Raw genomic sequence first — 22,712 nt, 5'->3', positions numbered from 1 at the left:
AATCCAAGTTTTCACTGCTTCTCAGTAGCCCCAAAACTGGGGACCCAGTGTGCAGCGCACATGGACCTCTGGAGAACACTGAAGATGCAGACTGCAGCAGATAGTAAGAGGAGAAATGGGACCAAAGCGTGGGGTGGTGGAACAATGGTGAGTCAGAAGCCTGGAGTTTCCCTTCTGATGCTGCCTTCATCAGGTCCTGGCTCACAAGAACAGTAATGTGGAACAGCCATGTGAGGGGGTGGGAGGACCGTGCCCTTCCTCCTTAGGTTCTAAGTCATAATGTCTTGATGGCTGGTGGAGTGAGGGGTCAGCTGTGACTCTGGAGTAAACCATGCCTGTTATAAATAGAAGGGTCAAGTTCCAAACTGGGAGGAGGGGTGGAGCCAAGGAGGCAGCCTAGCAAGCTGGGGGTTTTCAGCACCCCTTTGGCAGCAGAGATAAAGTTAATAAACAGAACCATCCCAAGAAACGGTTCCACGTCAGAGTCAGTCGAGGTGAGGAGCCTCTTCCCACAACTTCTTGGAAAAATAGAGACCCAGAGTTTGGAGACAAAAGGAAATAAAGCCAGTCAAAGTGCCCGTATTTACACAGTGGCCTTCACAGAGCAACCATCCAGGATAGCGCACTGGAGTATGAGCTAGGAGCAGGAGAGGGAGGAGCCAGTTCAGATGTGTTCAGCTCAGCTTCCTCCTTCAGTCACTGAGCAGAACTGTTTAAGGAGCAGCCTTTCACCTCCTGGCCTGACTTCCTGCCAGAGGTGCTGATGAGCAGGGAAGCTTCAGAAGCTAGGACCTCAAGCGGTCACACAGTTGCCGTGTCTAGAGACAAGCAAGCATTCTGCCTCCACTGATCTCACATCACACACGTTCACAGTGCCGCCACACTCCTTCCCTGCAGCCCAAGGTCCCTGCAGCTTTCTGCCCAGGCAATCACGTGCCACTCTTTATCTGAGAGGTCTTTATCTTTTCAAAGATGGTCTGTGTTCTTCATCTTTCTCCTCCGTTCTCAGCTTGCCTGGTGGCACATTTCCCACCCTTTCTGCCAGCATGTTCTTTCTGACCCATGTTACTTGGCAGTGTTGTGCTCCATTCTCCAGTCCTACTTCTGCTTTGCTTGTAGATCCTGGAACTGCGCATAGACTCCCTGAAGGGGCTTAGCAAAAGTGGGTTCAACTGGCTCTCCATCCCCCAGCACTCCGCCACACTCCCTTTCTTTGTGAAATAGAGGCTGGATGGTGTCTTCTGCAGTGCACAACCAGGGTCGTCTCACCCAGGCTCTCTCTTCTTTTGTATGCATGGACTCCACCTCACCATCAGTATTTACGAGCACAGTAGGCCAGGCAGACAGCATCAACCCTGCTTTCGAGGAGTTTACAATCTAGAAGGGGGTAGGGTGGAGATGCACTTCATTTAAAATGGCACTGCTGTTTGGTGTTTCCTGAAGAGTGCTGAGGAGATACCTAGCAGTATGTAAGCTTTGTAAGCTTTGGGTAGCTCAGCCCCGCGGTTATTTAGAGAGGACGAGGAAGGATTTTAAAGGCAGAGACCATTAAGGATAGCTAAAGTTTCCAGGGCGATAACACAGTCTCATCCATGGAGAGATGTGTAGCAGGAAAGAGGGTGAGGAGAGTCTGTGGAGTACAAGCAGAGGAAGCAGGTATTGTAAACACTGGGAGGAGCCAGAAAGATTACACGGTCTTTTCTTAAGAGATCTGCCACCAACTAGGAATGATTGATGACAAGACAGACGGCTAGAAATGAACATGATCTTGTGCACCTGAGAATAAAAATAATAAAGAAGTTTTCAAAAAACAGGAGTGAGCCACGCAGCAATGGTGCACGCCTTTAATCCCAGCAATCAGGAGACAGAGGTAGGCAGAGCTTTGTGAGTTCCAGGCTAGCCTTGTCTACAAAGTGAGTTCTAGAATAGCCAAGGGAGACAAAAGAGAGGGGGGGGGAAGAGGGAGGGAGGGAGGGAGGGAGGGAGGGAGGGAGGGAAGAAGGAGGAGGAGGAGGAGGAGGAGAGAGAGAGAGAACAAAATGGAAAGGAAAGGAAAGGAGAGGAGGGGAGGGATGAGAGGGAGGGAGGGAGGAAGAGAGAGAAAGAAAGAGAGAACAAAAAGGAAAGGAAAAGAGGGGAGGGGAGGGGAGGGAAGGAGAGGGGAGGGGAGGAAAAACCAGGAAGGATTCAAAAGCGCAGAACTTAAGTTAATATCCACAGGTGTCACAGCTAACCAGGAGCCAGGAGCAGCCATGGCTTCCTATGTTAGATAACTCAATAAACCAAAGTTGTAAGTGGAACCTATCTTTTGCCAGCCAGTTTCCCTTCCACCCGGGGGGGGGGGGGAGGGAGAACTACACAGCATTTGTGGGGGGGGGGAGAAGGGGAACATAGGACATGGTTGAGAATGGTAGTTATGTAGTATCGTCTGTTGTTATGATACAATTTGCATTTAAACTTGGTAAAAACCCATTAGCTGCCAAGAGGGAATAAGGAATCAATTTCCAAGAATGTACAATTTCCTCTAGAGAAGTCTCCAAACCAAAACACTAATTTACATGAAAAGCTGTAAAGAACGTAGTGGAAAAGTACATTCATAAGAAATTTTATTACACCTACATAAATTTAATACATGTGTTCTTAACAATTAGTCTTGGATTATTCATGAAAACTTCATAAAACATTAAACAGAACTGGCCATCCTCTCAAGCTATTTCCATGCTAAATACTTTCCACTTGTAATTTATGAAATAATTTTCAATGAATTATGGCACTCTAAGGAAAACATACAATATTTTATAAAGAAAGTTATACTGCTCTGGGAAACTACTTGACAACTAAATGATTCAGTAACTTTTCTTCACTTTCTTTTTTTTTAATTTTTCATTTATTTTAAAGTATACTTTTATTTGTTGAGGATTTCATGCATGTGTGCAACGTATTTTGATCATATTTACTGACACTCCTCTCGCCCCACCCCCTCTCCCAGGATCCTCCCTTATCTCCCTGTGAACATCACGTCCGGTTTTCATCCACTAATTCGGTTGGTGCTGCCTTTATTATGTATCCGGCTAAGCCATCCACTGCAGGAGGGAAGCCTACCAGGGGCCAGATTCCCTGAAGAGAACTGGCCCTCTGCCCCAGCAGCCATCCACTGCTGATAGCTCTCAGCTTCCCCAATCCACGCTGAGCTTTTGACTGGCTTGATTTGGAGCAAGTCTGATGTGGGAATCAAGGCCTGCTCTGGGTTCATGTGTGCAGTGAGCATGTCATGTCTACAAAACACTGTTTCATATCGGCTAAATATTTTTGTAGCTGGACAAGTATTTTTTTTAAATCACGGGAGCAGAAAGAACTAAAGGGGCTCAGACACAGCGGATGTAAATTAACCTTTTGCTGCTGTGCTTGATACATGAAATGATCAGGCATTCATTCTTCCTGCATGCTTATTCTTCTGATTGTTCTCCTTGGAAACACTGAAATCCAAGTAAGTCTAAGTAAGGCACATAAGCAAGAAATAATGGATGTAAACGGGTAACTTTACAAACGATGAATGTGAACTGTTTCTGCCTTTGTCTAAAGTAAATGGGTCGCAGCATCTTCTAAGGGGTCACGTCTGCAGCTGTTGCCAAAGGTGTGTACCTGCAGACTGACCAGGTACAGAAACAGAAGGTTCCAACACGTATCCCTGGGGTATCTGTCTGTGGTACAACCCTGTAAATGCTTTAAATGCTAAAGTATCTGCAGTAAAGGCCCCAGTGGCTGAGCCAATTGGTCCTTTTATTCTCCATTAGAACAAACAAATACACAGACCCTTGTGTATATCAACTGTTATGCCAGGTGCATGGAGACACACTTCTTTAATCCAGGCACTTAGGAGACCTCAACAGGAAGATCTCTCTCTGTATTCCAGGTCGATCTTGTCTATAGCAAGTTCCAGGCCAGCCAGGGCTGCATAGTAAGACCCTATCTCAAGAGACAGAAAAGGTGTTATGCCAAATATTTATAACTTGTGTAAAAATTCCACAACCCCAGATTGGCCACTCAGGATGAAGTCAGTAACTTTCTAAGTGTTTGCTGGCCCCACTCTCTTGATGGTAAACATGAAAGCCTCGTGAGAAATATAGAAATTTAAATAGAAGTAATGGAACCTGTCATGAATCATAAAACATAATTGTCATAAATTATAAACAAAAACCCTGTGTGGCACAGCTCAGAGGATTTTGTACTGTGTAAATTTTTGAATGAACCAGAAGAAAGGCAACGGCTGGTTAATGTCCTCATTTCCCCACCCCTGCCTCTGTGGGCATCCAATGTTCACAGCCAAGTTATCTCCCAGGAGCTGTGCTCCTCTGATGCTCTACAGCCAAGCTATCCCCCAAGAGCTGTGCTCCTTTGGTGCTCCACAGCCGAGCTATCCCCCAGGAGCTGCACTCCTCTGGTGCTCCACAGCCAAGCTTTCCCCCAGGAGCTGTGCTCCTCCGGTGCTCCACAGCTGAGCTATCCCCCAGGAGCTGTGCTCTTCTGGTGCTCTTTGTCTGACTCTTCACCTGATCTTTCAAGTTCAGCAATGGCTGCATCAAAATCTGCCTTTGCAAGGGAGCAGACTCCACTGCAGGGCCATGCCCAGTCTGATTGGTTGCTGTGTTTCCTCCTTGCTGTCCCAGAACCTGCTTGGTCTACTTGTTCCATCTTACCCACAATCCTTTTCTCCTCAGGCAGTCCTGGTTGTAGTCTCCCTTGATTTCCCAATAGAAACACTGGGGATCAAGAACTTTTCCAAAGAGACAGTAGTCGTCACAAATGTACGCCAAGCTCAGTCTCACATTCTTATGTTCTGGATCCATCTGTTGCTTTTTCTCAGCACCTTCTGTATTTTGCTCAGTACTTAAGATAGTGCTGCAAAATGACCCTCGGACTCCTACAACGGTTTTTATAAGTATTAGATACTAAGAATATAGACTGCTTCACATGCATGCGTGTCATCCTTGCACGGGGCCATGTGTGTATTTGGGTCTTGTTCCAATTTTAGTATATGTGCTGTGGAACCAAGGTCAGTAGTTTTGTTTTGTTTTGATGGTGCTCAGTTGTGCAGTTTCCCTCCCTGAGCAGAGTAAGCAGGGATAGGAAATCACCCTGGCCAATGGGAGCCATCAAAGCCAGATAGCACAATTCTGGGATCTCCGGGTCTAAATAGAACCCATTACTAGGCTTAGCAAATCCCTTCCAGTTTGCAGGATTTGTTGCAAGAGTGATTACCCACAAGGTATGTCTGAATCCCATGAAGCTTTAGTCGGCCCTGCTTGGTGCCCTTTGGGAAGGGGCTGAAAATGTTTACTTTTAGAGGTTGGGAGCCAACTGCCAAGAGAGTCAGAAACAGTTCCATCCTTGACGCAAGAAATTGCTTCCATCGTCTGAAAATAGACACGACGGCAGCGTGGATTCCCAGGGCAAAGGAGCCTTCTACTTGCAACAGCTTGATGTGAGTCACTGAGGAAGGTGAAGAAGAGGAAAGGAGAGGGGAGAGAAAATGAAAAGGGAAATGTTAGCAAGAGCCCGAGGAGAAAAACCAGTCTCCAGGCTGGATAAGGATCCAGGCTTCTCTTAAGCTGCCTCCCTCTGTGGTTGGGGAGGTAGCCTGCCCAGACTCCACACGGGCTCCCTGCACTTCTCTCGAGTGCCCCATCCAATTTCCCGCCTCCCTCTCTCAGCAAATGAACCTCATGGTCTGTTTCAGAAGGACTGTTGGGGGATGGGGCCTTCAGAAACCGCTTTCTTCAGCCTTCTCAGTAGTCAGCAACAGAGAATCAGAGCTTGCGGCCTTTCCCTGTACAACAGCGTGCCTATCTTCCTGTCCCTTCTTCCCCACCCTCCCTGGAATGTCCAACATACTTTCGGGACCTCCTTTACCTGCACACCTGCTACTGACCCCACTAGTCAACCCAGATGTCAGAGATGCTCGGTCCCTCTGCGGAAGCGTGTGCTGGGTGAGCTTGCTGCTGTGTAATTCCTAAATCTGTCAGCACCCTCAGCTGCCCGTTCTGTGACTCTCCAAGTTTTCAGTGGTGCTTACACCTCAGTGGTGCTGGCCCGTGGTGCACATTTCAACCACCTGGGATCTTTTTAAAAATTACCAATGCCTGTGCCTAACCTCTGGCAATTCCGTATAGTTACAATAGGGTTGAGCTTGCCGTGTGTAACATAGAGCTGGAGCTAGCCCAGAATGTCCTTCGACAGCCAAATGATTCAAGTTTCAGGATTCATGCAAATGGGTTGTTAAATACAGCCATTGTTAAAATTCAATTATATAGCTTTCCTTTTGGCAGTGTTCAGTGGCAAGATGGTGATGCAAATTTCCAGGAAGAGGAAATTGGTTGCTAATAGCATTTCCAAAGCTGACTCGATGAGTTTCCTACACTGGAGCTAGCTGAAGATGGCTACAATGACCTGGGCAGTATTCATCCTTTCGGGCATTAGGAGACAGAAGGCTCTTGCTGAGACGGGTTGGTGGAGCTGGGAATTGATTGAGGGAGTCCAGAAGTGGTTTGTTTTCCATGAGGACAAAGTAGAGATTGAAGGAGACCACAAGAGGTCTCTGTGTCGTTGCCCAGGTGACAAACACTAGGTCGGCCTGCTGTGCTGATTGTCACGGTGCCCTGTGGTTTATCATGGAGAGTTCAGGCGAGGGCTAAAAGGTTGTTGTAACTCTAAGGACTGATAAATCCTCCATGTAGATGAGCTGGTGATCCCCCCCCCCCCCCCGTAGAGACACATTCTCTGCTATACTAATGCTGCCCATACAGTATCCTGCTTAGATAAGGTGTGGCGGCCATCAAAGTGTGCCCTGGGACCCAGGTGGTAAGACAGACCTTAAGAAGCCCTTGCCAGGAGCTGGGCGGTGGTAGCGCATGCTTTTAATCCCAGCATATGGGAGGCAGAGGCAGGTGGATTTCTGAGTTCGAGGTCAGCCTGGTCTACAGAGTGAGTTCCAGGACAGCCAGGGCTATACAGAGAAACCCTGTCTCAAAAAAAAAAAAAAAAAAAAACCACAAAAGGAGAAGGAGAAGAAGGAGGAAGCCCTTGACAGACCATGTGAACATCAAAGATATTCTCCTGCCCACCACTCCCATTACACAACAGAAGTCCCACCCATCTGCCAGGCCTTAGCCAGTCCCTACAGCACAACATGGTCTCCCTGGCAACTGTAATTGGAGTTTCATGTTAATACATCAAGACATTTAATAAATTTTACACGAAGACATAAAAATCATATAAATGTATAGGATAATAAATAATATTAAAACAAAGGTAATAATGTTCTAAAGTCACCATTTCCTAATTGTTTTACTATATTTTATTATTGACTGTGCTGTTAACATTATTTACATTGATTTGAATTTGTAGGGAGGGAATATTATAGTGTGCTATTACCACACATCCCTCCGGACTCTGCCTCAGTAACAGATCATGGTAGGTTGAAGCTGACCATGGTAGAAGTAGTTATGCCATGAAAACTGGAAAATGCTACTCTCATGCACGTCTATACACAAGCATGTAACACACACACACACACACACACACACACCTGAGTGGAACATAGATGTTGACATAAATTTTAAAAATTCCCCCAATTGATTCTAATGACTATCTAGAGTCAAGAGGCTCCAGTTAGAATCTGGCTCCTTTCTTCCCTGGCTTCCTTCTATCCAGTTCCCCACAACTACCTGTAGTGGAGCAAGCACATCATGTTGATGTATGTTTGCTCCACCATGTGCAGGCTCTTCCATCTGCTTCTTTCAGTAATGAATTATTTGCATGGTGAGCTCCTGTTAATCTTTTAAGGTTAATCAAGCAACCAAACTTAGGGAAGACTCTACCTACTGATTCCTCCTCCTCCAGGAAGGCTTCCAAAGTAGGCAAATCCTAGAGGTGACTCCTAAGGCAGAGAGAATGGTTGGAAGCTCTTTCATGTACCTGGATGATCCTACTCAAGGGCTTCTGGGCCAGGAGGAGACCAGTGACCTTAAGGAACTGAAACAATTTGAAAGGCAATGACAGCTAGCCTTGAGAGTCATTCAGGGGCTAGAACAAGAGGGTCTTGAAAGCCATTTTCAGAAATCTGCTCTGTATCCTCAGAGAAGTGAGGCTCCACCATAGTATAAGTCAGAAAGCCTGTTTCTCAGGTCTTGTTAGAACTCACCCATCACTGGACATGTTGGCATACACAGTTAATCCTAGCACTTCAGAGCCGAAGGAGGCAGATCTCTGTGAATTTGAGGGCAGCCTGGGCTGCATGTTCCAGGCCAGCCCGGGAATACAACTTCAATTATAAAATGAAAAATTCCAAAAAAAACCAGGTATATAGAACAGCAACTATGGGTAATAAAAGCACATACTTGAAATGTTATTCAAATAAATATTGCTTCTGCCATAACACAAAGGTACAAGTGTGCGAGCCGTGGATATGAGGTTTGTCTTGATTGTGACAATTGCCTCACAGTGAAAATGATACCAGAACATGGAGATATAAACCTCAGTCTATGTAGTATTGATGACACCTCCAAAGAGCTGGGGACATCTGTAGCAGAATCAGGGAGCGTGGATGATTTGGAGAAGCAAACCGTCTAAATTGTGAGTAAAGAGAGAGACTATTAGCTCACCCTCCGTGAATGAAGGCGACTGGCCTTTTGAAATAATGAATGGCAGATTTCACTTCACAAACACCGTGTTTAACCTGATAAGCTTTCAGGGTTGTCTGGGTGTTCCCTGGCTTTTCCTCCTGTGGTTGGCAAAGGCTTCTGCAGACAGTCTGCTGGCTGGCCATACATTGGGCCCATGGTTTTCTTATCATTGACAGATAAAAAAGAGAGAGAGAGAGAGAGAGAGAGAGAAAAGAAGCAAGTTTGCCATGCCCAGCCCCTGGGAGGCAGTATTCTCTGTTCGCTCTGTCTCTGGGCTACCAGCTACCGCTCTCTTTACTGCTCTCTTTAACTCTTATGGGCCTGCATTATGTTGTTCCTTCTGTGCTTGCTGGGCAAGCTCCAGTCTGTGTTTCGCTCCTGCACTTCTTTTTCATTATCAGCATGAACACAGAAAACCGCCTTGTGGTGCCTCCAATTCCCAGACTGGGGAAGTTAAAATGGATGCTTTTCTTTTTAAAAGTATCTCAAAAATACCTTCAGAAATCATAGACTCCTGGAAGCTCATTACTGGAGAAAAAGAAAGAAGGTCCCATGACCCTTTCTGTACTTCCTGACAGTCCTGTTTTTAATCTCTTCATTACGATTGAATCATCTCCTTTAGCCCAAGCCGTATAGTTAAGGCAAGGATATAGTTTAACACTTAAATGGGAGACCTGTAGGAATTAAAGAGATCACCAGGACACTGTGTACTCAGAGAGTAGCCTGAGCTAGCTGGGACATATGGTCACCCTATGTATGATTGTTCTGTGATCCATAGAGCAAAGAGTCTCATTTTGGCTGGTGTTTGATTTGGGGGGATAAATCACTGAGTGCCCACATTGGAATAGGATTGTTTTACTCACAGGGACCAAAGATGAGTGAGATCCATCCCTTGTCTTAAAAGTTGGGTGGGGAAGAAAGATAAAATTCCCCCCTAATCTTGACACACTTGAATAGGCTTTGTGGGAAAAACAAAGTGCATTGGAAACTTCTAGTTTGCTTTCAGCTGCCGTGGTAAACATGACCAAAGCAAATTGGCTTAGACTTCCGGGTCATAGCCCATCACTGAGGGAAGTCAGGGTAGGAGCTCAAACAGGAACCTGTAGGCAGGAACCAAGCCAGAGACCACAGGGAAATGTGGCTTACTGGCTTACTTCCTAGCTCTCAATCATCTGCCTTCCTTATATAGCTTATTTATAGAGCTCTTATGGTCCCTCCTGCAGTGAGCTGGACGCCCCCCCCCCAACATTAGCACTCAAGAAAATGCCCTACAAACCAGTGGTCACGCCAGTCTGATGGAGGAAAGTCTCTAGTTGAGATTCCCTCTTCCAGGTGCGCCCGGTTGACCAGCGAGATCAGCCGTCACAGGAACGAAGCAGAAGGGGCTCGGTTGGAAAGGCTTAAGAGCAGAGGCGCTGTGAAACCTCCGCTTTAGAGAATGCTTCCGGTTGGAAGTCTCCCCAAAGACCTATTGTGTGTAGTGTTCTGAGAGATAGTGGGGTGGGCTGGGGGAAAAATGTGAAATAAGAGGATTTGAGGACCCAGTGGTGATCTTCTGAGGATGTGTAGCTTCATGGAAGGCTCTCTAGTGCCACAGAGAGACAGAAAACCAAGGGGACACTCAGAAGGCCAAGAGGGAGGAAGAAGGAAGGAGAAGGGGCTCGGGGATGCCAGAAGTGGCCCAGAGAGCCACTGAGTCTCAGACTAGGTAGTCACTTGGGGTCTTAGAACAGTTAAAAGGGAATGCCAGCAGAACGGCTACGGGGTGGCCAGGTTAGTCTTAGGAGACATTGGTGTGTAGACAACCCTTGCAGATACTTGAAGGTAAAGCAAAAGGAGGGAATCTAAAAAGAAAGCCTGAGCTCAGCTTAATAAGGAGATCTCCATGTGCAAATTTTTGCCTCTACCCATGTGTGGTCCTTTAAGTTCAAATGAACTAAAATTAAATATAAATTAAAGTTCATTTCTTCAGCAGTACTAGCCACTGCCTGTCAGGTGCTTGGCAGCCTTCCGAGCTGTGGCTGCCATGTTGAGTAGCCCAGAGCTAGGGAACCTCCATGGCCTTAGGGAGCTTTGCTGGGCTACCGAGCTCAAGCCCAGTGCCATCAATGGAGTCCCCAGCCCTGGGGCTCAGAACTGACCATGCTCTGCTTGTTCTCAAACTCAATTTGAACGTGGGGGAAGCCAGAGGATGGTTTGTTTATCAGATTTCCTGAAGAACTCGGATCATCTTAAAGCCAACACTTCCCCAGACTCTGGCTTATAATGAAGGATCCATGATGTGAAGTGAAGGAGAGAGAGAAGGAAATACATGAATTATTTCTGACTAATACTGGCAGCCTTTTTATAGTTACTACAGTAACTCTTTCCATTTGATAATTAGCCTTAGTGCATCCATACAACTTAATTTCTCTAATTTTTATTTTTTAAAAAGCTGTGTGTTCATTAGGAAAATTCGAAAGTGTACTTCAGTCTCTCCTAGGAAGCTACAGGAGCCCTGACAGCACATTAATCAGGTCTTGTCATCAGTAGGAAGAAAAGTATCCAATTTCCCAGGACCTTGGATATATCCGTTTGCTGTAATAGATTTCTGAGAGACCACTTGTTGGCCAAGAGTATTCTTTTCTTTCCTTCCTAATCCAGCGTTTCCAATCATCCCTCACTGGGAATCCCTCTTTGGGTAGCTTTATATCTGCTAGGGAGTTATGGGTTGTTGTTGTTGTTTGTTGTTGTTGTTGTTGTTGTTGCATTGTTCTTTGAACAAAATGATTTGAGCTCAGGTTGGAGGGAGTGTCTAGTGTCCACTGGAGCAAGCACTTGGTTACAGTCTCAGCGTGAATACCAACCTTTACGTGTGAGCACACTGGCTGAATGTCTTGGCTTTGATTTATGGAGACATTCAGTAGAATGTAGCGACTACAGGGAGTTTCTTAAGGGATGCTGGCCTATGTTACATTGCTTGGATTCCTGAGACAATCTACATTTCTAAGCGTCTGTGGCCTTGGTGGATCCCTAGCTACCTTGCTGTGCACTTGGTACTCCCAGCCCTCAGCCAAAGCTCACCCCAATAGCTTCTCCTGAGTTAGCAGTTCATGCCTTGCAGCGCCCCACTTCATAACTACAAGCTTAGCCTGCAACTTCAGCTTCTACAGAAACCTGGGCTTATTGAGAGCAGCAAGGCCTACTGCTGTAGCAGGAGCCGCCCGGCAGACCCTGGAAATCCATCCTGGCTGATGAGGCCTCTTTAAGTGAACACTGGCTGAGGTGAGGAGGGACAAGCAGTGTGGGCTGATTGCTAGCTCTGGCTAAGGACAGTGGGCCTGTGTTCTGCTGGACTGGCCCCTCTGTGTCTCCTCCAGAGAAGGCCCCACAGCCGGCCTGTATACAGGGGCGACTGCTGCTGTCCTGCCCATGTGTCTATGTGGCAATCAACCGGCTGTATAGTGTTAAGCAGGCTGTTAGCAGGAAGAGCTTTGGATTCTGATGGCTCAGATTTCACACACACACACACACACACACACACACACACACACACCCCACCCACTGCTTCCATGGTCCAGAGCAAACCGTTCGACTTCTATGAGCCTGTTTCTGGCTTGTGTGAGAGGAGAGGAGCTCTTTATTTTTCTGGGTTGTTATAGGATTCAGTGATGCATGTCAAATGCCCGGAACAGATGCTCCGACGCTACTCAGGCCCCTGTTCTCCCATGTTTAAATCCTTTTGGGTACCGATTTTCTCGCCTACTAGGGCAGATGATTTAACGTTCTGTTGTCCACAGCCCTTTGGAGAATGACTGCACCTCTGGATTTGACTGAGAAGGGAGACCGGGAGAAAAGCTACATGGTTCTCCGAGATTTCAAGGGTCAACCAGCAGTAGTGCAGGTTGGAAGCTGGGGCCCTGCAGACCAGTGTTAGGGTCCCCCTGCTCCTGATAAGGCTGCTGTAGTGTGGATGCAAATAACACCTCCTATTTCATGGGATGAACCTGGACTTGGCCATGATGAACACCATATTAGAATCGAAGGCCGATGAAAAAGTAATTGTGGCTAATAAGATAAGACATTCTGCAGTCTTGATGCTTAGGGAAGAGGCAGGATAAATGTGAGATGCCCCAGAGATAGATCCTTGGTTTAAAACATATATATATATGTCCCCTGCTGCCTGCAGAGAATAGCCATCTTCTCTCCTTGGTGACACAGATGTCATCCCATTTACTGGATGTGTAAATTGAAGAGTTTTCAATATTAGGAAACCCTGGGTTGGGTTCTGGAGGGTTCTGAGTCCAGAGATGACCTTCAGGGGAGTGAACGGAGTCCAGCAGAAAGGGCTGCAGAAATGGCGAACACATGGAGCTGGTGACAAAAGGGAGGGTGTATGCTCAGTAACTAGTCTAGATGTGAGAGTCCTAAGATCACAGAGCACGGCCAGCCTGCCAGTGTTCTGTTACCCAACTCAACATGTTCTGTATGTTTTGCTGTTTTCTACTTTTTTTTTTTTTTGGTTTCCTAATGAGATTTTCATGTGAAAATTCCCAGCTTTACTGAGCTCAGTAATGGGAAAAGGATTTTCTTCTTTATTCACAAGCCTTGAAGCCAGCAGGAATCAGCGTGCTCTTCAAGGATAGAGAGGTTGCAGTTACAGTGGAAGCGAGATTTTTCTTGGGTGAGCACTGTGTCTTTCATGTGACCTGAAGCCTCTCCTGTAGTCCTCACAGAGAAGAACACCAGGGCATCTCCATGAGACCTGTGATTTGGGCAAGACTGGCAATGGTCCCAGTGTTGGCTCTACCTTCTCTTCAGCATTTACATTAACACTGGCCTGCACCACAGGCAGCACTCCTACCAACATCTGCCTCCCACTAAGAGCTTACAATGTCCATGGCACACACACCTCAATCTGGTGTTAGGGTTCTCTGTCTTCGGAGACTTAATTTGCCAAGGTCTATGATGAGTAGATTGAAGTGGCTCAGTGTAGCCCAGGGGCCTGCCTGACCTTATGAACTTCAGTGGTATAGGACTGGCCAGTTGGAAGAATGTTAATGCTATCTTCTGTACAGTTTGGTAACTTGGGTCCAGTGTCCTGCTTGAATAGATAGGGCCTCTAGGAAAGAGTGCTTTGGGGGAGTCAGAGCTATTTCCTAGGGTTCTGTCTTTGTTGAGCTGTGTATGCCTCGGTGGTGTGTGTCTGTTGTTCCCAATGTTCTGAGAGGTAGACTAGCAGAACGAAGTGACGAGAAGCATTGACCCGGGAGATGCTGAAATCTGGGCTGCCGAGTTATTCCTGCATGTATCGCAGCAATGGTTATGAGTCTGTTTCCTGGTCAGGAAACGGATATGGATATCTGTATAAGAAGGAGGAGGATTATTTTCTTCTTTCTGTGGTTTGGAAACAGAAGGATCACCCAGGGTAAACAGTGGCCTGCACAGGCCTGATGGGGCCTCTGGCCTGGGAAATATCCTAGGCTTGACGTCAGCTGTGCAGTGGCGTGCTTCCTGAGGTCCTCGGGTCTCTAGGCACAACTCCCAAAACCTATGAGCCCAGTGAGTTGTTGCCACCAGGACTAGCCTTGTCACTACCTATTAAATTTTCTTAGGGACCTAACAGTCTCAGCCTCCTGCTGACCCAGAGCTCTGGCATGAGCTGGGCCTCCCTGTCTATTTAACATTTCATTAGTGGTTTTCTGAAGGCACAAGTCCAAGCTTGGCTGAAGCTTCGCATTTAGAAGTACAGCAACACTTAACAAAAACGAAGTGTTGACGGATCACCATCCCAGGAAGTCCCAGCTGGAGACCTAGGAAGGCTGCTACAATGTATCAGCCACCTCCCTGTGGGGGACTTTTGTGTCACACAGCTGTCCAGCCTGATGGTAGTTCATTACTGTTTTGGTATCCTGAAGTGTCCCGGCTAGTTCTATGTCAACTTGACACAGGCTAGAGTTATTTGAGAGATGGGAGCACCTCAATTGAGAAGATGCCTCTGTAAAATTGGGCTGTAAGCAATCCTGTAGGGCATTTTTCTAATTAGTGATTGATGATTGGTGGGGAGGACCCAGCTCATTGTAGATGGTGCCATCCCTGAGCTGGTAGTCCTGAGTTCTGTAAGAAAGAAGACTGCGCAAGCCATGAAAGCAAGGCACACTCCAGGGCAGCTGTGCAGAGGCAAAGGCATTTTGAGTTTAGGGACAGATTAAGTTAGTTGCAGCAGGGCTTGGGAGTGATTTTGAATCCGTGCCGTTGGCAGCAGGCTAGCATGGAGGGGAACTCACAATCTTTGGAGCTTACAATCAGGTGCTCATTGCTATTGATTAATCCCCATGGCTCCTGACAAATCTAGAGTCCACAGTTCTGGATACAAGGAATTCAGGTGTGCAAAGTGTTTGGCATGAAGAGGAGCTCAATAAACCAAGCAGAGAATGTTGAGAGTTAAGAGTTACACACCACTGAGAATGGAAACATGCCACTCTGTGGAAGTAGGATCAGGGCTGGCAGGGGGCTGTCCCACTGGTTTCTGAGGATTTAGGGGGGGATGACCTTGGATGGGAAGCAGAGTGGGAAGGTGTGACAGCCAGCATGAACACAGTATGCCTTGTCCTGTGGGTTTCCTAGGTGGCCGGGGAAGCTTTGAAGTCTGGGGGAGCCAAAAGAGATAATGTGATGGTTAATCTTTGAACCTTCATTTATATAAGCAAGGTGTTGGGGAGGGTGTACCATAGCTCACGTACAGAGGACAACCTTCAGACATCGGCTCTCTCCTTCTGTTGTGTGGATTCTGAGTTGTGAATTTGGGTTGTCAGGCTTTTTGGCAAGTGTCTGTACCTCTGGAACCATCTCACTGGCCTATGGTGGTTAGTCTTGCTTGACAGTTGATTGGACTGAGAGTCCCCCAGGAGATTATTTATTAATAATCTCCTACCTCGAGCTGTTTCTAAGAGGCTGTCTCCGAGGGTGGGATGATTAGATCATGAGAGTTCTAATTAAGGCTTAATCCATTGCTGGACTCAGACTTTGAATAAGTATTAGGGTGTTAGACTCTTGTGGGGTACAGTCCAGAAGAAAGTGGATCAATGGGGGTGGGTCTAGTCTGTCTTTAGGAGCTACCTCTTGCCCTAGCCCCGTCTTGGTATCACTCCCCTCTGCTTTCTGTCTTCCATGATGTTAGTTACTGTGTCACAACCGTGATGTTAGTGACTCTCAACCAAATGAAACCAAACCCCTAAGTCTGTGAGCAAATAACTCCCCTCACCCCGCTTCTGTCAGACATTTGGTCACAGTGACACAGTCAGGCTAATACAGTTGGTCCAAGAGGCCTCGTACCCTGTCCCTGAGTAACTGCGGTCCCTAAATCTCTCAACTCAAGACAGGGTAGAAGGGCCCTGAGGAAAAGAAGGCTGTGTGGCTTCTTCCAAAGCCAAAGGGAGAGGAGACTTCACATTTATGCTTTAAAGTGTTAATGCCTTATTTTAAAGTCATTATCTCTGTCTTCTAAATGGCATTGCCCTTGGGCATTGCTGAGAAGTCAACCCTACTTACAGTTGGTGCCCACTTCATATATCTCCTCCCTGGGGGATCTCTGACATCTTCTGTGTGTCCTATGACAAAGAAAATTTTACCGAGTTTTTCTTCATGAAGTTGTTTTATAAAAGCAATAGTTGTTTTTTGTTTGATCATCTCTAAATATATAAGTTAACACACTGACAAAACTGTTCCAGACCTATCTTCAATATTGGGGTTGATGGAGGGAGTGCCCTTATTCTTATGCAGAATCAGAAGTGGGTTTTGGGGTCCCTGGAACTGGAGTTACAGATGGTTGTGAGCCTACATGTGGGAGCAGGGGACTGCACAGAACTTTGAATGCAGCAAAGTGTTCTTAACCTCTAAGCCATCTCTCTAGCCCCATACTTTTCTTTTTAAAGTTTTAGACAGAGTCCTATTACATAGCCCTGACTGGCCTGGAATTTACCATGTAAACCACCTGCCTCTGCCTCTGCCTCTGCCTCTGCCTCCAGAGTTTAAAGGTATGCATCACCAAGCTTGCCGCTTGGTCCTGTACTGTGTTCTGGTTCTCATGTCATCATTTGTTTGCTCTCTGTGGTCTCCTGCCCGTGCTTAGGCCTCTTTCCAATCCAGTGTGTTGATTCTCTGTAGGGCAGGCCTGGTAGACATGGATTCCTGTTTCTATCTTGGGAAGTTTTTTTCTCCTTCAATTACAGCAGATAGTTTCCGTGGGTAAAGTGGTCGCATCCCTGATCTTTTAGAACCTGGAGTGCCTTGCACCAGGCCCTTCAGGCTGTAAAGTTCCAATTGAGAAGTTAGCTGTTATTCTGGTGGCCTTTGCCCTACATGGGGCTTGTGTCTTTTCTCTTGCAGCTTCTAGTACCTTTCCTTGTTCTGTATATTCGCTGTTTTATTTATTATATGATGTGTGGAGTTGCTTTTCTGGTCTTGTCTGTTTGGTGTTCTCTTGTACTTCTTGTATCTATCTGGGTGTGTCTTTCCTTAGTCTGGTGAAAGTCTTTGCTCCTGTGATCCTGCTGAAGACCCGCTCTATGCCATTGGCTTGGAATTCTATTTCTTCTGTGCCTGTAATTTATAGATCTGGTATTCTATGATCTTCCAAAGTTCCTGGATATTTGTGCGTGTGTTTTAAATGTATTATATTATTTGATTGTGTCTAATCCATCTATGTTGTCTTTGCATCTTAACATTCTATTTTCTACTTGATCCATCCCACAAGGACGCTCCCCTCGGTTTCCTAATTGGGCTATTCGGTTTTTCAGCTTCATCTTTATTTCAGTAGAGTTTCCTTTAGTATTTTTATTCCTGTATTGGATTCTCGGTCTTCTCAGATCTTGGACTGTCTTCATTAGTGCATATATTTGTGTTTTCTTGACCTTCAATTGGGAGTTTATCCCTGTACGTTTAAAGGTCATTCAGCTATCTGTCCCTGCCCCCTCTAAGTTCCATGAATATCTTGATCGTATTCATTGTTCTTTTAAATCTGTGTCCTGAGGCTCATCTAGGTCATTTTCATAGAGGGTTTCTGTGGGATAGTGGCCTTTGGGAGGGACATGATTTCTTAGCCTCTCGTATTGCTTTTATTTTCTCAGCGGGACCTAGGATTGATTTCCTTGGCTCTGTGTCTGGTCCGAGATTCTAGCCTGCCTATGTTGAGTGGAAGATTGGCTCCAGTTTTGCTGTTGCCTGCACTTGGCTGAGTTCAGAGTGGATAGGAAGAACATGTAGGTTAGCCCTTCTGATGTTGGGTGTCCATTTTGACCGGAGAGACTGGGGTGGTTCCAACCAAGAAGGTCCATGGATACAGCGACAGACTGGCTCTGCGTATTGAAAAACAGCCTAAGGCCAGGGACTTGGGATAAACTCAAGGAGAAAGTATACGAGTGCAATTTCTGCCTGAGCTTGGGCATGGAGCCCATTACAGCCCAGGGCGAGAGCCAGGGCAGGCTTATGAAGAGAGAACACACTCTGATGGTATTTTTGATTCTGCCTGCAGGGCCTGGAGCAGACTCACCACAGATTGGACTCATGGCTGTGCCTGGGTGCAGAGGGACAATACTGGGCACGGGGTTGGGGCGACTCACCAAAACAGCATGTACATAGTGTGACTTCCAGCTGGGCCTCAGCTTGGGGGGGGGTGAGGAGGCAGGAAACTGGGGTAACTCACCCAAAGAATCCTTATACTCCAGACTAGGTCTCCAAGGCCTGTGGCAGACTCCCTGGGAGCTTTTTCCCAGGTGTGACTCCTAGCTCCCTCTGGGGCAAGGAGTATCTACTGAAGGGCAAAATCTGAAAGAGACAAGGGGGCAGGCTGTGAGTGAAAATGTCTCTGGGAAAAGAGAGGACTGACGTGTGTCCTGCCACTGCTGCGGTGCATAGCTGAACTGTTCCGAGTCATGCTGAACATGTCATCCTGGCACCCAGAGGCAGGCCAGTTAGATGAAAACTGATTGGACTATGGATTAAGCACACTTGGCAAGGTCCTAGCAGACACTGGAGTGGAGAGCTAGGAGGGCCCCCAGCTGTGCAGGTGCCTGTGCGGTGGCTGTGAATCTGTATGAGGATCACACAGCTCGTTAACTTGGAGCCCAAGGTGCCACTACTTGACTTGAATACAGCACTTAACCTTTCTGACCTCTGTACTAAGGAGGGAATGAATGAAAGATGGACGGGTCTGAGCATCTCCAAGGACTGTTGGGGCAAACAAGGGTGTTCTATGTGTGCGTGCCCTGAGAAGGGACACAGCAGTGGAAGCTGCTGCAGGGTGTTTGTTCCAGGACTTCTTGCCCCACTGACAGCATTCCTTCCTGATCAATGGCCCTGGTCAACAGCAAACTCATCAGTACCAGATGCTTCATCTCTCTCTATCTTAAAAACCCCAGAGCTTCCAGAACTTTCCATCTGTTTCAGAGTTGGTCATCAGTAAGCCCACATTACTGAGGTCAAAGAAGAGCCAGAGGCAGGTCAGAGGCTACCCATCCCCACTTGCCTTACAGTTTCTCCACAAGACCACCCCCCCCTCCCCAGGAAGCACCCTGCGCCTCCCTGATGTCTCCTTACCACTCTCCCAGAAATGCCACCCAACCCAGTTACGGCTCAGAAACAAGCACAGGAGAGTGCGGATGTGTCTAGGGAGCCAAGAAGTGTCCTCAGTCCCCCCTGTGTCAGGAGTTGCTGGGTGCTGACAGGGCCCAGTGTCTCAGGATGATGTCACTGTCACAATCCTGAGGAAACGGCAGCTTCTATGCCTTCTCCACAGCTTCCTGTTTCAGGGAAGAGGGCCTGTGCACCGGCCTAAGCTCCTTCATCACTCAGGATAGGCTGTTCTCTGCTATCTGAGCCCCGGCTTCCCTGCCCCATGGCCGTTTGGATTTAATGCTGGCATCTGTCTTTTTATGCACCATGGGTTTGGTTCTCCACTTAGCCAGGGATTTAAGAGATTTAGATACTCTTGTAGCAGTCACAGCCCATTAAAAACAAAACAACAAAAACCCCCTCTCTAAAGGTGAATACCAAGGTGGATGTGCGGGAGGGTCCTGAATCGGCTTTGAGTCTTTTTCACCCAGGAGAGAGCTGAGGTTGAGCCATTTGGCCTGAGTGTCTGACTGAGTATAGCCTTACTTAGCTCCAGAAAACATGCCATTTCTTTGTATTCCATCAGCATTTCCTATGGAGCAGGCTAACTCCCAGGGACGAATGCATCTCTGAGGACAGCAAACTAAGCCACCCATCTCAGATGGCACCTGTGCAGGACGTGGTGTGGCTTGTAATAGACTTCTGCTCTGTTACATGATGGAAACGCATGATCTGGAGTCACCAGGACTGGTTTGAGGGTGGCCCCACCGCTCACTGTAGCTTCTGTTTACTTGGCCTGGCTGAGTGTCATGTGCGCATTTGGAATGCAGTAGCCTGGACAGGGCTGCTGTGAAATTGAACAGCACAATGCAGATAAAGTGCTTGGCCCAGCCGCCTAGTCGCTGATCATCTGGGCTAGTTTGTGTTCTCCCATTCTGTACTCCATAGCTGTGTTTGCATCCCACATGACCCATCTCGGGAGCAGGTTTTAACTTCCAGGACCTCACTTCCCACTTCTGTGAAGGGGGTCCAATGCTCTTCTTCTCACAGTGGGGGAAAAAGAGGCCATGCAAAGGACCAGGCCCCTCACTCGACCTCTGGAAGACAGTTTGGAGAACCTTCTTGGCATCTGGTTAGAGTAAGCCAGCCTTGGTGGAGCACTTGCCAGCTAGCAGGAGACAAAGCTGCAGTACTTGTTACTGGGATTGTCTTGGGGTCCCAAGTTCAGGGACATACCAACCAGTGAGCGAGGATGTAGGTGGGATGGTCCCCCCTATGAGCTAATGAACAAACTGTGGTAAAGAAAGTGAGGCTGGGGATCCAGCAGATAGGAAAACATAGCACCGGAAATCGTCAGGCAGGAGAGCAGAGCACACTGAGACTTATGGACAGGAGGGCACCTCCGGGTCCCTGGGTGGCGATACATGATAGGGGAAGCACAGCCCTGAGAGCCAGACCCCCAAGGTGAGCCCTGGCCAGTTCCCTTGCTCTGCTGTGTCTCCATAGCTAATCAGTTTACTTGAGGGTGTGTGTGTGTGTGTGTGTGTGTGTGTCCAGGTTTTTCAGAGGAAGCCCCTCCTACTTTTGGAGCTCTGAGGACTGAAGCAAGAGTAGAGTGCTGTGTGCAGTGTGACCGGTGGAAGCACCAGATTGAAGGGACAACTCTGCGTGCTTCTCCAGGTTGATGTGCCTCTCTAGTTGCTAGAAGGTGGTAACTTGGAAAGGAAGGCAGAAAACAGTACCCGCTGAGTGAGTATGGAAAGTATGGGGCGGGAGATCCCAGGTCTCTTTCTATCACTAGCTGCTGTGTGACCCTAAGTAAGACGTTCACCCTCTCTGAGTCTCGATGTCCTTTCTATAAGGGAAGATTTGCCATGCTACCTGCTGACTCTCCATGTGAAATGCCAATGGTGACAGGCAGCAGCATTTTACTAGCAAGATCTTTACTTGCCAGCAGCAAGGTGTGCTCAACTTTCTTGTTCTTTTGCTGAGAGCCAGCCCGGGGCATCCTAATGCCAGTGGGAGCCTCCTTGGTTCTGCCTCCCAGTCTCTGTCACAGAAAGGCTTAGTGCTATAGCCACCAGAGCATCTCTCTCTCTCTTTGAGGTTCTTCTTGGAGAAGGTTCATGACTTTGTCGGTGATAAGACCTTACAAACAATAGATTCATTAGTCGTCTTTCCCATGTGGCCCTGTGCAAGGGGCAAGGCTTTCTTTGGGTTTTGTTTTTGTTTTGAGCCATGAGTTTAAAAAGGCACCCACATCCTCAGAGGACTTCGAATGTCATCATGGTGAGGGGAAGGGGCAGACGGGATGGAGGGCTGGAGTGACAAGGGACAAGCCACAGACTTCCCAGGATTTCCCAGAGGTTAGCCCTTCCTCCAGGGTGAAGGCAGAGCAGATCCAGCTGCGACGACCCAGGCTGCATTTGTTTCTGACCATCGTCTTTGATAGCTAACTAGCACTGAGCCATTGCTTGGCCCAGCTGTGGGTTGGGAGGCAGGGCTTGCTAAGTGTGCAGATGGTTCTGGAGACAGGACTGCAGGTATACACACACACACACACACACACACACACACACACACACACACACACACTGCTGTGGCCTTGCTGCCTCTGAGACTCAAGGTCTGGGCTGCCATCCCAAGGCTGATTTTTCTTCTTTGACTTTTTTTTTCCTCTTTAATTAAACTTTCTTGATGAGGTGACAGCTTTCATCATTCCTGGCAGCTGCTGAGAGACAAGATAATTTATAGCTGTATTGGCACTATATGATTAAGACGGCAGTGATAAATAACAGATGAGAAGATGGCTCTGGCACTCTGAAGGCCTCCTCCTCCCCTCCCACCTCTGTCCCACAGATCCCAAGTGAGCCGCAGGTGGACTTCGGCTGGCTTCTCGGGAACACAAGAACAGGCGTGTCCCCCTCGTCGCAGAGGGTGGAGATGGTTACTCTTAGACGCTGTTGTAGCACTTGGACATTTAGCTGTCCCGAAAGACCATGGGAGGGGTTCCACATTTTCATGTGTCCTTATCCAGGGCTCAACACGGACCAGGACTTCCGCTTCAATGAACAGGTCTATATAGGTTCAGTGCCACTAATATAATCTTAATTATTATACATATGTGGTGGGCACCTTAGGCAGTGCCTGCTGAGAAGGTCCCTTGTGACTCAGAGGGAAGATGGGTAAGTTTCATCCAGAAAGATGGGTAAGACTGACCCCTGCCACGGTCACTTTTTGAGAGAAGCAGTACCTCCATGCTCTCTTGCTACAGGCTAACAGACTCTGGGTCTCTCTTCTCTAGCGCTCCCAAGCCAAGTCACAAATGACCCAAAAGCAGGATAACCATAGTGAGTGGATTCGGTTGAGCTCCTGGAGATGGAGCAGACAGATATAGAGACCCGTGATGCAGCCAGCCAGCTCCTGGGAGCTGGTTTGCTA

The 22,712-nt window shown here is 47.5% G+C and overlaps 1 protein-coding gene and 1 pseudogene across 49 annotated transcripts in view; both read left to right on the top strand.

Annotated features, from left to right (window-relative positions):
- The window catches only part of Cacna1c (calcium channel, voltage-dependent, L type, alpha 1C subunit), a 610,145-nt gene that overhangs the window by 357,433 nt on the left and 230,000 nt on the right, over positions 1 to 22,712 (top strand). The window lies entirely within an intron of this gene.
- On the top strand, positions 6,341 to 6,887 carry Gm18008 (predicted gene, 18008; annotated as a pseudogene).

This window comes from Mus musculus, chromosome 6 (genome assembly GCF_000001635.26).
Source record: "Mus musculus strain C57BL/6J chromosome 6, GRCm38.p6 C57BL/6J".
Taxonomy (NCBI): Eukaryota; Metazoa; Chordata; class Mammalia; order Rodentia; family Muridae; genus Mus; species Mus musculus.
This window is presented reverse-complemented; position numbering and strand designations above follow the sequence as displayed.